The sequence below is a fragment of the Poeciliopsis prolifica genome, unplaced genomic scaffold (assembly GCF_027474105.1).
Source record: "Poeciliopsis prolifica strain line A6 unplaced genomic scaffold, Auburn_PproV2 SCAFFOLD052, whole genome shotgun sequence".
Taxonomy (NCBI): Eukaryota; Metazoa; Chordata; class Actinopteri; order Cyprinodontiformes; family Poeciliidae; genus Poeciliopsis; species Poeciliopsis prolifica.
Window position 1 is genome coordinate 2650086 of NW_026562427.1, and position 14740 is coordinate 2664825.

The 14740-nt window shown below is 39.0% G+C and overlaps 1 long non-coding RNA gene across 1 annotated transcript; it reads left to right on the forward strand.

Moving 5' to 3' along the window:
• Positions 1-389: 389 nt before the first annotated feature.
• Positions 390-2717, forward strand: LOC129378519 (uncharacterized). Its single transcript, XR_008608052.1, has 4 exons — positions 390-501; positions 1460-1543; positions 2118-2208; positions 2372-2717. It is a non-coding gene; the product is annotated as an uncharacterized LOC129378519 (long non-coding RNA).
• Positions 2718-14740: the final 12023 nt, after the last annotated feature.

Below are 14740 nucleotides of genomic sequence, written 5' to 3' on the forward strand. Positions count from 1 at the left end.
GAGACAATCGGTTTTTTTTCTCTCAACTGGACTAACGTTATTGAATGACGTTATCTCAACTTGAATACATCTAATTCCTCAAGCTCCCAGGCCTCTACCAGAGGCCTGGGAGCTTGAGGTTCCTGCGCAGTATCTTGGCTGTGCCAAGATATATATATATATATATATATATATATATATATATATATATATATATATATATATATATATATTTTTTTTTTTTAAACATATATATATATATATATATATATATATATATATATATATATGTTTTTTTTTTTATTTTATTCAATATCAATATTTGTCAAAGTTAATCTAATAAAAAAACACAGTGACGTCAGTTCCAAAGCGCTATTGTGTCAGACTCATCTCCCGCTGAAGAGGATCCAGAGACATCAAGAGATTACGGAAAATCACGCGAGATAACTGGCTTGCACCTTGTTGGGTTTTTTCAAGGGCAGAGGGGAGATTCCTGGCGTGCATCTACTTAATTTGAAGAAGGTAAGAGTCAAACTATTTTCATCTAAATCCATATAAAAATATGTAACTTAAAATTTCTCTACCATTTGCACCATTTTCTACTTGTTCCATACTTGTGTCACATTATTTCATGTTCTGTAGATTAAGTCGGTTAGGTTAAGGCAGATAGCTTTTTGTTTACATTTATCGCCGCACCATGTTAGGTACATTCTGTGCGAAAAAAGTCTGCAGAGCCATATGTAGTGTACAAAGCTGCTGCCAGAGACACAAATGGACCCCGGAAATGTCACAGTTTTGCTCCTCCTGAGCTCCCTGGAGGTTTAGTGGATTTTTAACACACTGATCTAACATCAGTCTATTTCTAACTATTTTAATTCTATTTCAGTAATGTTACTATGGAGGTAAATGTAGATACACACACACACTTTGGTACCTTTCTATCATCATCGAGATTCTTAATTAATTATGGTAATAAAAAGTCCTACATTTCAGTCGGTGAAACCTGCAGAAAGCATTGCTTTCTGAGCTTTGTTAAATGTTCCTAAAATACCTGTTAGTTATGGATTTCTAGTATATTTTGTCAGGCTAAAACTCTCAATGGATTATCCATTATTACAGACTTGAGCTTTCTATTTTTTTTCTTTAAAATACATATTCCTCTGCTGTAAAGATGTTGGGGTTTTTTGGACTCTTCTTTGTTGTCCCCAAATAATTGTAGCTCAGAAACAATATTGAAGTTCATTGGTTTAATTTTGAAATGTTGATGTTTTTTGTGTTGATTGTTTGTGCTCATTTTGACCTATGTTACTATTGCTTTCTACCATGTTCAATTCACCATTGTTCTGCACATATGTGCTTGCATACAAGTGTCCAGTGGTTATATTCATGAGGCATTCAAGGGACTTGTACTAAAAGATACAACTCAGTTCAGTATGAATTGCATATTTTAATGGCTGAAAATATATCTGATCTCTTTCAGAACATCACCTGTCTGTAATCCACCTGCGTAAGTACTGGTCAAGGGGCTCATCGGCTATCAAGTTATAGATTTCAGTGGCTAATAGTAAGTTTTGCCAGATCTAAGTGACTGAATGTAGTGTTAGAGAGCTTATAGAGCTAGAGTTCAGCTAAACATTTATTTGGCCAGTCTGTTTTATTTGTCTTTATTTGCGTGGGGATGTGGAAATGTAAGGAGTGTAGTCTCTCTCTGTCTCGTAGATATGACCTGTTAAAACATTTTACACTTAAACACCGGCATATGCGACGTTATCCATGCCCACACATAGACTGTCCATGTACTTGTAAGACATGGAATGCTTTGCATATTCATTTAAGTAGAAGGATATAGACTGTGTTGACCATTCTGTACTTTTCACATATTTCTTTGGTGATATATTCATGTCTTTATTTAAACCTCTAACAGCTTCAGTTAGATGTTTAAATGAGATGTTAAACTCCATTTTAGTCATGGCATAATGAAGGGATACTAACAATTTTAAATATCTTTCAAATAGACTGCAAGCCACTGATCACTTTTGTTGTCACTTCCTTTGAATGTAGCTATGTTTTCAAGTGTGTGAACCTATACTGCTGGAGTTTTGAGATTGTTCTCATTGTTTTTTGATCTGCATATTTAGGAAGACACTGCTGAGGTCAGACGAGAGTGCATCCTCAAAGGTCTGTGTGTACCTAAATGAAGATCCAGAGAAGCTGGTGAGGGAGTACATGGTATGTTAAATTCTCTTTGTGTTTACAATAGAACTCCTAAGAGTTGTTAAAATACTTTCACCAACTAAGGTCCATGAGTGACTCAATCAATGTCAGTCTTAATTTATTTATTTAATTACATGTGAATTGTCTCCCCCCCAATACCCTTCCCTAACTCCCTTAGGACGTTGATGAATGCGCAGAAATGGCCAAAGCCGAGGCTGTCCTCGGAATCGTCATTTGAGCAGAGGGTGCAGAGGCTGCCGATGCACATCTGGATGTTGGGATTGTCCTGGAGGAGGTGGAAGTTATGAACAGCTTGGGCAGTGTATCTTCTGCAATAGTGATGCTGCTGGGACTAATCTATGCACTAAACTTGAGCTACCCTCAAGTTTAGTGCGTTCAGCACTCAACTTGCTCAGTAACTCAAGCATACCTTTGAAGTAATACAGAAAATAATAATGAAATTGGATGGAAAGAACTTATCAAAGAAAGCACAAGTTCTCAATATGAAACTCGCTGCTAAGTTGAGCAAAGTTTCACAGGGAAAATGAGTGTTTAAAGTCTGCAGTAGAAAAGATTTATATTGTTACAGTTCTCTAAGTTGAGCAACTATACTGACATGTTTTATGTTGTAAAGAATTGGCTGGGAAATGAAACTGTAACCTTTTTGTAGTTGTTTTTTTATTTCAATGTCCAACTCAGCTGTGTTTTGTGCTGTGTAAAAAAACGATGTATAACAATTCTGAAAATACAATTGTTTTGTACCTTTCTAATTGTGAGTGTTCTTCCTACACTTTCTAGTGCCTACGCTATCTCTTTCATGGATTCCAAAACGATTGAACTTTGAATTAACTGCTTGAAAATATGTCTTTGAATTAACGTCATAAAATAATGGAAAGGATTTCCACACGATTAACTAGCTGTCTTTTAGCATGAAGCATATTGTTGAGCTAACTTGCTTTTAGTGAGTTGGACCTACTGAATCAGGTAGTGTGAAGATACCACTGTAAAATAAGGTGGTTTCAACTAGATTTACATTAATCTTAATGAAGTTACATCAATGATTTGGTCCTAAACATTGCAGATTAGTTGGGCGGGCTGTATTGCACTACACTGGGTCATGCTATAGTAACTGAGTTAAAGGAACCTTTAAAACATATGTTGAGCCAACACATTTCATTTGAATTTGAATAACCTTAATGAATGGAGTTGAGCCAACTCATTTGATTTACAATCATCCATTGCCTTACCATAATTCTGGTTAAGCCAACATATTTGGTTTAAATTAGAACAACCTTAATGAATTATGTTTTGCCAACTCATTTTATTTATATAAGAATAACCACAATATATTACGTTGAGCCAACATGTTTGATTTAGAATCACCCATTGAATCACCATTGTAACAAGTGGAGCCAACACATTTGCTTTACATTGGAATAATCTTAATAAATTAGGTTGACCTAACACATTTGCTTTAAATAGGAGTAACACAAGTACATGGTGCTGAAATAAAGCAAAGTAATCAGGTGGAAATCCTTTCCATAATTTTTTTATGTTCATCCAATGACTTATTTTTTTCAGTGTATAGCTATAATATTTTTGCCAGTGGCTACAATAAATCAAATCTTTAATGACGTTCTTCCTCTTTTCATTGATATTTTTAAACACATTTTCTATTTACAATTTAACATTATAATTTATTAGGATTCACCTGTAGCCTTATCTGTGAAACAACGCAAACTAGCAATTCACTTTCAAGAAAATGACATATAAATTACATACAATAAAACGAATAAAAATGTATTAAAAAAACAAATCGCCCAATAGAATAGGCTTTATCGGTCACTGGCAAAGGCTGCAGGACATTTAACGTTACTGTAGGCGTTCAGGCACCTGGGACACAGAAGCCCTAATCACACCAGGCATCGAGACAAATTCTGTTTGATCTTCCTTTGTGTCGGTGGACAGCTAAAAGCAAGCAAACTCACATCCAGGGTGACACTGAAAGTAACCGCTTGTGATCAGGTGTCTCCCCTTTTCTTCACACAAACATAGTTTCTACAAAGACAAATGCTTTCCTACTTTCAAGACAGGCAGTCGTCCCCCATCCCGCGCTTTGACCTTTTTGGGAATGTGTTACGCCAATGGAAGATGTCAGATTAGCAAGAAATGTTACATTTACGTACATAATAAAATAATAAAAAAAAGAAAAGTCTGTGTTTAATAATGTCACCATATGCGGTCACATTATCCTAGCAGTCATGTTTTAATGTCCTCAAGACGTCTTGGGTGTAATCTCACCTGATCAAAGCGCTGGGCGTTTCTGATGTGATCACCTCAGACATTTGTCCCAAAAAAAAAAAAAAGACCAAAGAGAGATCAGCAGCTCAACCTGCAGCCTTATAAGTGTGACATTTCTTTTTCTCTTCTTAAGCTCTTCACCATGAGACAGTCTTTTTTTTTTCTCTTTCTCGCTTCAACATGTCATTGTTATAATTTTTTAAATGTTAGGGACACGACCCCTCCTTCACGTGCTCTTTTCCAGGGAGTCGTTATCATCGCCTTTGTCTTTCTTCTTCCTCCTCTCTTGGCAGCTGATGCCGTTCTCGTTTCCACAGACGTGACACCGGGCCTGTCATTACAAAGCTCACACCTCGTTCTCGTTTTCTGCCCATCAAAGAACAGTTCAAATAACGTTTCTTTAAAAATAAAAGCAGACATAATCTGTGGGCTATGCAGAGGTTCATATTTTTATTTCCTGTGAGGAAAATCTTTCCCTGCAGAAAAAAAAAGAAAAAAATCCTACAAAGTGTATAAAATATACCAAAATCATATTATTTTATTAAAGTTTTTGAAACTCTTTCAAACAAGAAATGAACATTAGAAAAGTATCATGCTTCTAAATACATTCAAGCTTGCATTAATTTGAAAATAATTCAGTTTATGTGTAATTTACTTGTTAATGCCACTTCGTCATTACTTCACTCTATCAGTTATCAACTATACTGATATACTTGATAATAGTGTGTCTTATATTTTGGTTAAATTAACCCCCTTTTTATGTTTTTAAGGATGTTATTTGATCTGAGAAGTATGTTTTCTTCAATCATATGTATCTGACCATAGAATAGAGCCAATATTGACCAGTTATCATAGATTATTATGTAATCTATAACAATTTATACTAACAGATTAAGTATGTCATTTAACTTGTGTGGAAGCAGAATAGCACTGAGACATTTGCCCTTCTTAAATGTACACCTTAAAGAAAAATACATAAAAAAGACTAGCGCCGTCCCATTTCTGTAGACTAGTCAGAGGACACTACCTTTCCCTTCTTTGTGCATATTCAGTCATTTTTGTACATTTACTCCATTGCGGTTATCGGGGGTGCTTTCTGAAAAGAAAATTGAAGCTATTTCCATGGTGGATAAGGATGCTGATAAAGTGCGGCTGTGGATATTAAAGGGTGTCTTCAGCTGAATGTGACCCTTTAAGTCGAGGACAGCAAAGCGGCTTTACAAAAACAAACAGTGTGAGAAGTACAGTTCTCTGTTCCTATTTGTGGTTTTATTTTTGTGTTTGTTATTTTTTGCCAAGACGATTCAAACGCAAGCGGTGCATAACATGTGGACGTTCTCTCTCAAGATGGAAATACTTACGAGTCCAAAGTGAAGTACAAACCAAGCAAACAGACCAAAGGCCTTTGAAGGCGCCAAGAAACGTTTGGCGAAAAACATTCGGCAAAGTGTTTCCTGCGCAGAAACAGAGGCGTTCGGGCAGCTAACTAGCGTGGTGCCGCTAGCGTCTCGCAGGTACGGTCGGTGCCACAGTGACAACTTTGTCTGGCTCGTGTGAACCTGAAGCCTCTGGAGTAAAACCTAGATTCCCTCTGCAGTGCTACTGGTATCCTCTGCCAGTGCAGCCAGGCTGTTTTTCTACCTCTAGTCAGAGGTGCAGAGTTTGATTTTGGTCTTTATATCCCTGCACTGTCCACACTGCTGATTATAATGCTGAAAGGAACCCCGCCCCTTATTTCAGGTTGATGCATATTTCATGCTGCGATTGTGGAAGCACTCATCCGTGAATGCATGAGCTTTTTCATGATTCGAATCACAAACCGTTACTGTGGTTCTCTCACACCCGTCACCCGCTCTCACACACCACTGTGCACTTTGCACTGGCATCCAGTGTCTGTTCTCACACTCCCTCTGGATCTCCTGCAGTGATGAATATGGAAGTGATGCGAAAGAACAGCGAATGTGGGTATGAACGCTCCGGCACATGAGAGAAAACGCACAGTAAGATATCTCTATGTTAAAATCCAAAGTTACTTGTGTAATAGCCTCTCTGTAAGTCAGTATGAATAAATTATTACTTGGTACAGAAAATTCCTTGTTGGAGGTTAAAAAAAAAAGGGGGAAAAAAAGTGAATAGGTGTGCAATGATACAGCTGGCTCATGAGAAAAGATAATACATGAATTAATGAGGTTACAACAGGATCAAAGATTCAATTTTCTTGTCCTGGATAAGGACACAACAGTATGTTAAAATTCCAATGGGAGCTTATTTAAAAAAATAATAATGCCTATTTAGTGTATGTTTGACGATGCACCATTCAATATATATATATATATATATATATATATATATATATATATATATATATATATATATATATATATATATACTCACACGGCACATTTTTCAAACATACCATGGTGGCTCTGCTCAGCTGGACATCATTTTATGTATATTACAAGGTCAGATATGTTCAAAATGGATACAGCTGATAATACACAGCTGAAAATATATGTATTAGTATCAACATAAATTGCTGCTCTTGGTGACTACAGTTGGAAATCGGGTTGACATCACAGCGATACAAAAAACGAAAATGTAATGTGTAAGAAAAACACGTGGTCCTGATGCGGTCTGTAAAAGCTATGAAACTGATCGAAGTATTCTTGATGAGATCGATGATTATGGAAACATAATCACAGTTAAAAGATCTGGATTTTCATGCTTTTTTTCTCGTTCCATTTTCTACATTTCGTAGAAATCCATCGATTTCGCCCAACGCAACTGAAAAATGCCAACAAATAAAATGTCTGAAAACGGATCAATGGATTTAATTTCTCCACTCGATTGCCGCGCACATGCCGACTTAAACTTTATGAGGAAACCAAGCGCTTACATCTTACACGTTTATTACTTTTCGCGGTGAAGATGGTAAGCAAGCCTGCTAACATTACCTGACTGCGATAATGTAAAACAGTAGAACACCTGCATACCAAACTTAGCTTAACACTTTTAACATCTAAAGCAAGCATTAAACCCCAAGCACAAGAAACTCTTTCAAGTTTAAAGCCTGTACTTTCAACTGAGATGGCACACATTTGTTCTGCTTTCAAATGTCTCACATCATTAGCCTATTTAGAACGATCATCACTAACCGCCAAGCTAAATATAATTGACTAAATATAATTAAACTGACCTTGCAAACAAACCTTATATTAAGGTTAATGAAGAGAAAAATCAACTCTAATTTATAGAATGTCAAGCACTCTCGATTTCTCCAACACATTATCCCACCACATTAGAAGCTCATTGATGCTATTGGAGTTCAAATTAATTGCACTAATTGAGTTATCTTACATAAGCTGTTATTTTCTGCGTGACGGATTTCATTTCGTGTTCAGATCCGAGTATTTGCATTTTTGCATTTTTAGAAACTTTTCAAAATGACACTGAACTTTGTTTAATGAGTGTTTTTTGTGTTTGCAGTTTTATTTTATTTAAAATTTTTTACAATACCTCAAAGCTAAAAAAAGTACCAAAATAACCACAACCGAGTTTAGTCCGTAAGCATTTCCCGTTATCCTCGTCTCCATGCTTCTCCTGCTTCGTACGTGCTTTATCTTTCTTGTTGGAGAAAGTGTTTCTTGAGATAAACAACCACTTTGTGCCACCCACAGGTACCCGTCCTTATCATTGGTCAGCAAGGCACTCTGCCCACTCAAACCACCGCTGCCGCCCTTCTCCTCAAACCTCTGACCCCCCACTCCTTCGCATCCCGTCCCACTCTCGTCAAACACCATGCTGATTTCATCTCGCCTTATAACTGGATCCACTTCTCTGTTGTTCTCCTATTCCTCTATCACCGCATCTCTCCTTTAGCCAGTGATAAACCGTACCCGTCACATAGAGAAAGAGAGAGAGAGAGCGAGAGACATTTCTAATCTTTAATGGCCCAAAGTTTGTGGAGAGTTTCAAGGTTAAATCCCTTCCATTTGAAATGCAGCACTACTTAGAGGTCTTCCACTTTGCTACTTCTGTATCAGTGGAAGAAACAGGTTTGCCCCAAATTGACAGAAAATTGCTCAGCTAGTTGTACAAAAAAAAAAAGAAAAAATAAGTTCACTCCCTCCAAATTTCTGACTACCAAAAAGGCAGCAGACATTGGCAGAGAGACTGTTTATCCCAATTATCCTGACAGTGCCTCTGAATTTCAGCAACGAATTGCGACAAGGAACGTCTGGAGTTTTACTCGCTGTGTATTATTGTGTTGCTCGTGAGCTTATTTCTAATTTACTTCTTCTAAACAATTTGCAGAATCTCTGCAAATCTTGAACTTGCAGAGTCCAAGAAACACACACACCTCAGCTATTGATTCTAATAGGCCATGTTTTTCTTGTGGAAGCGAAAGCAGACGGTTAAAAAAATGGGAAATTCTAAGAAATGTTAACAAGAAACTTTAGCAGATGGAGAAGCAGGTGATCTCAGGATCTGTTTATTACTTTTTTTGCAGCAGTTATTATGACCGAAGCAAAAACGGAAATGCATTTAGTGCAGACTGCAATTAACATATACAAACAAATTTCTAATTAAAGCGTTGGCTGAAAGTTAAGAGCATCTTTTTCATCCAAATTTGAAAAAGACCTAAGGCCCAAAGATTGCTTTGGTAAAATGAGAGATTAAGGAGCTAATCTCAGAAATTCAATGGTCATTCTGAGATAACGGTGGCAGATTTGCCATGACTGCCGGGCTGGAAGTCAGACGGCGTGATCTGAGAGGCGACATGGTGATGTGAAGAGGAGGCAAGAGAAGAAAAGGGATGAGATCAGATTTTTTTATATGAATAAGAGAAACAAATTTTGTTAAACCAACAATTGTAAAATAAGACAAAGTATTTAAAATTCCCATACCTTAAAAAAATATGTTTTTTATATGTCTTTTACATAAATGTACCCATCTGCAGAAATATGGATTTGGATGGATGGATGGATCTGCAGAAACACACAGACTGGTCAGAAACAACCAGTCAGAGTCAGGAGAAAGATCTTACTGCTGTCCATCAAGCTCGAGTATGCACTACCCTCCTCTTTGCTCTCCGCTGTGCTCCACCTCCTTCCCCACAGCAGAGCGAATGTGCAGGCGAGTGAGCAGAGGCCATCGATATTGTCGGATAAATTGTTTTCCTGTTACAGGAAGTTGTTTCTTCCCCAGTAGCACAGCTGCGACAAACCAGCAGTCTTACTCAGCATGTACAAAAACGCAAGTTGCAGTAGGAGCGCCGGTCTCTCGGCAAACGATGAGAGAGAGCAATCGATGAAGAAACAGTACAGTATTTTACATCTCATTACCCATTCTCTTTATCACTTGCTTTATCACGTCATCTCAATATCTGTTTATGAAAGCGTCAGGTCCACTGCAGCCATGAAACATTTTAATAAGCTGATGTTTTGTTCATTGTAGGCAACAGTGGAAACACAACGCAACAATTTGTGGAAAGTAACAAAATGGATCCCAGTTTCATGACACCGAAGTCATGATAAAAGTCTTTTACCCAACTTCTGGTTAATCAAACTAAAGTTTCAACATTTTGTTTATGTTTGCTTCAGCTAATAAAAAAAAAAAGCAAATATTTGATCAAAAAACCTTTTTTTTCCCCCGTTCTTGTTGGTAGAAGAGCAGTGTCGCTCTAATTGGCTTACTTTGTACCAAATTGTTGGCTCAGAGCTCACAGCGTGAAGAAATGCTGTGTACGTTTGGTTACAAGCAACTGGGTTTGCAATCAAAGGTACATTTTTAAGATCTAAGCACATGGAAGGCCCCCCTACCATGCACCCCCCAAAAAACAAGTGGAACCAGCAAATGAAGTGGTATGTAGGATGAACTGTGCCTGTGTGAAATCAGTCTTTTTTTCTGCCCCCATCTGCTTCCTCACCAGGAGAGTCAAAGTAGTGCCCAGTCAGAAGGAAAATTTGTATCTTAGTATAAAACTAGATTTCATTACTTTTACTTCCCCTTCCTAAATGATTGTAGCTCACCACGGGACGCTTCGACGGTTTCAGGGGAATCATCAAGAGTCGGTGGAGCTTATGTCGTGTGATTTATGTTTTCCTGTGCAGGAAATGAAGAGCAAAGCAATTTCTAGTAAATTCGTTGCCATTATATGGGAGATGGCTAAAACTGAGAAATTTGCCACTTAATTCGTTGAAATTGTTTTGCTCTCGCGCAAAAGTCTGCTGCACGAGATGCACAAGGCTTTTCTCTGTTTCTTCATCAACAACCTGGAGCAACTGAGCTGAATGAACAACGATGATTCAAAGGGAAAGCTGGTCACTGGGCTTTTATTGTAAGAGTTGTGGCTGTGACTACAGAGGCCTGGCATGTATATGGAAATCTATTTGCTCATGGGAAGGTTTGCTAAAGTTATGGCGCCAACGTTAGCTTGCTTCCCTTGTGTTTGGGTGAGTAGCCGTTGAACACCTAACAACAGTGCACCGCTGACACCTGTTCATTGCGACTTGTCAATGTCTGTACAATTTCTTTTGGTGCTGCAGAAGAAATTGTACAGATGTTTTTTCTGTACACGTTTCTGCTGCAGATGTATTGACAACGCCATCCTCACTGCTGCTGCAGAACCAACCAGAACGCCAGATGCATTTATTTCCTAGCTCTGTCAGCTGTGCTGTTCCATCTTCATTACAAAGAAAAAGGCCCCAAATGCTACTTTAATGGTAGCTTTTATCGGCTGTCTGCGCGTGCAGCATGTCCTCGATGCTGCTTACACTTGGGTTTATGCCTGGGATCTCAAAGTGAAGGGTATTTAGCAGATAAAGCCTCCAGGGGTGTATGGGACATGTATTATAGATGTAGGGAGGGTGATTTGTTGTTCGCAGACATGGGACGGGAGTATGTGACACCGTTCTCAATAGGAATTTATACTCTCTGCGGAGTCTTCGTGCTCACAGTCTGGCCATGGGTATGCATGAGGGAGCACAAACATAGACGTCTCTTCTCACGGGGCCCCAGCTGAAGACAGTCATTATGGAAAGGTGGGAATTAGAGAGGAGCCGGGGAGCGTGGGGCGTCGAGGAGGAAAGGGGTGCGTGGCACAAACCAAGATGGAGAGTTGTGGAGAAGGGGGAGCGAGGAGGTTTTTACTCACTTACTGCTTTTAATCTTGGCTTAAGCAGCAGCGAAAGGGAGCACTTAAGGAAAGAGCACACAAAGAGTTGATATTAATGTCTTTATGCTTGAGGAAGTTGTGGAAGTAAGTCTGAGACACGGTTTCTAGGGGAATGGATGGAGTTGCAGTGCAATTAGCTGCTCGCCTCAGTTTGCATGGGTGATCTTGGCCCTGCATTTTTCAACTCTGAATTGCTGTTGAAAGCATGCAGGACGAAACTGGAAGTTTGCTCTGCCATAGACAAGCTGTGATACTGAGTCAACAGCATTCATGCGATTTCCTATTTTAGATAAGCAGCAGGGCGCTGGTGTTCATCTGGGCCACCTTGAGTTCGCGTGATTAGAAATCCCACGTGGTTCAAGCAGCACCAAGCGGAGTGTTTTCAGATGTAAAACTGACCAATTAAGATAGGGCTAAATGATGCATTCAAATCAGAACTTTTCATTTACCCCATTTTTTTTCTAAGAATTCCCAAAGCAAAGTCCAAAATGCAACTGTCTGCAGATGTTACACATTACTTCCATCCATTCCAGCCTAATTGAAAGGCTCTCAGCGCAAAAGACAACCCCCCCAAAATACTACTAAACGATTTTGTCACAGAGACTACATTATTGTTCATTAAAAGCTGCAAGTGAAACAAACTTTAGATTAATTTCATATACTTCTGAAATTGCATTGACACTGTTTTATCTCTGTTTCCTCTGACAGCGGATTATACTCACTCCAAAGTTGGCAAAAGCTTTTAACATTCGAATAATTAATCATTGCATCCTGAGAATCATGTCACAAACGAGCATAAATCACACACGAACACTCGACCGAAAGAAAATTTAGAGTTTTAGCCCCGACACCCAAACGTGTCTATTTTTGCGGCACCTTTCTAAGTTGATTTATTATGTTATGCATTGCAATCATCAAATGTGCTAAATGGCCCTATCAAAAAGAACATCATCTCTGGGGCTTCCTGTATATAAAGAAAGTAACACCCATTTCTTACTATTCTCTTTTTTATCAAATAAAACTTTGCTTTTCCTAGTTGACACAACGAAGGAAAAAGCTTTGCGGAATAAAATTCGAATGTTTCCTACTTTGTGAATAGCTGTATTGTTGTTTTGAAATTATTTTAAGACTTCTTAAAACTCTTCTGGCTCATAAGTTGCTCCTCCAGTTTTACTGTGGTATTCAACATTCAGAAGCAAACCAAACTAAACGTCTTAGTTTCGTTCTGGGAAAGATTTCGCCCTTGTGATGTTCGTGTAATTTTGGACTTTTTATGAGGGATTTTAAAACTATTTCAAGGTAACTTTAAAAGCTGTTTTCCTCTGTTTTTATTGTTGAGTTTTCAGGGTATTTTTTAAAAATGGTATTAAGATACAGATATGATCTCAGATGTTTATATTAGGCACCTGATGGCAGTTCTAAGTGATTCTGTGATTCGTTTAATCATTTAATCACTGAGAAATTCTGCCACTGACAGATGTTTATGACATCACATTAAGTTATAAAATAAAACAAAATTGCACATTCCCACAATTCTGCTCTGACGGAGCAGATTTGGGCTGCAATGAAAAAGATTGTGATGACTATCAGCTGCTCCCGGTGTAAAACTCAGCTGATCATTGCCTCTCAACAGGCCCCAAGAGAGCAAGGAGGCAGCGCCGGCTTTTTCCCCGCTCCTTCTTCTAATGACCAGCCCGTTCTTCCCTGCCTCTGTCTCCCTTCTCTTTTTCGGGGAAGCTGCTGTGCACGGCAGCTACGCAGCACGCCGACTGCGCATCCTCTCACGTTTCTCCTCCTTTACAATTCCTCTCCCCGCTCCTTTGCTCCGCATGCGTTCGACTCATAGCAACCAGCATAATGCCGTCCTTTTTTCTTTCTCGCAGCCTCCTGCTCGTGCTCTGCATTTCTTTCTTTCCCCACCACCTCTCATACTGTTCGGTAACATTTGTCTCCACGCCTCCTCAATCTCTTTTCGCTGTTTGATATCAAGAAGGGAGGGGTGGGGAGAAATAACTAAGGCTGACCTGCTATGAACAGATGATTTTCTCTCTTTTCTCCACAAGGATGTATGAGAGCTGTGTGAGAAATGTGGCTCTCCTCCATCACATACAATGTTCTTCAATTTCCAATCCAATCCTGCAACACTTTTTGATACATCCGCTTGTTATTTTTAGACTAAAGCCACACCATGCCTTGTGTCCAAACACCAAAAAAAAAGAAAAAAAAAACTGCTATTTGGCAGCGTTGGGCATAACTAACACCATAATATTAAATAATATTCACTCCACCAAATCAGGAGCGAGTGAAAGCGAGAACCACAACACATGCCATTGGTGTTTACTTTCCCTATTCGCTGTTGCCGCTAATATGCTTTTCAGAGCCAAAAAGGAGCTCAAGGGGGGCGAGAGGGGGGAAGCAGACGATCTCCTGCACCTCTCCGCCTCGGCTGTCAGTCTCTGCAACTTGTAATTTTGTTTTCCCCCAAAGCGTAGCTCACAGGAGCAGTCAGCAGCTATTAACTCAGGTGTTGCACCTCATGTCAGACGCTGATATATTACACCACATGGGACGAGAGGAGCTCGCAGAGAGAAGAAGAGGCTAAGAGAAGGAGGAGAGGAAGGGAGAACGCACTTTGCCTCCCCTGGTGTGCCGACAAGTTCAGACCGAAAGACGAGCCGACGCTCGTATTTCCGTGCGCAGTTAGTTTGCACTTGGTTCTGTACATCTTGAGATCCGAGATCGGACGTAGCTGCTGACTCAGAATGGACAGAATGGGATGAAGATTCCTTATGTAAACGCGCTGAAATTTGTTGGAGGTCAAACATGATTATTTTGATCATGTCCTCTCCAGAGGTTAACTTGAGCTTGAGTGATCACAAGGAAAGATATGCCCTTTTAACTGAAGGCTAAAGATGCAGCTCATAAAATTGGTGCGTCTTGTTTTTCCTCTGATCTTAATTTGCCTTCTTAAGTTTAAACACTTATGAATAAACATCAGGTCTCGGTAGAATATTACCGCTTTCAAGTGTGCGGCTCTAATTAATCCCCCAAATACTGCAGACATGCCAA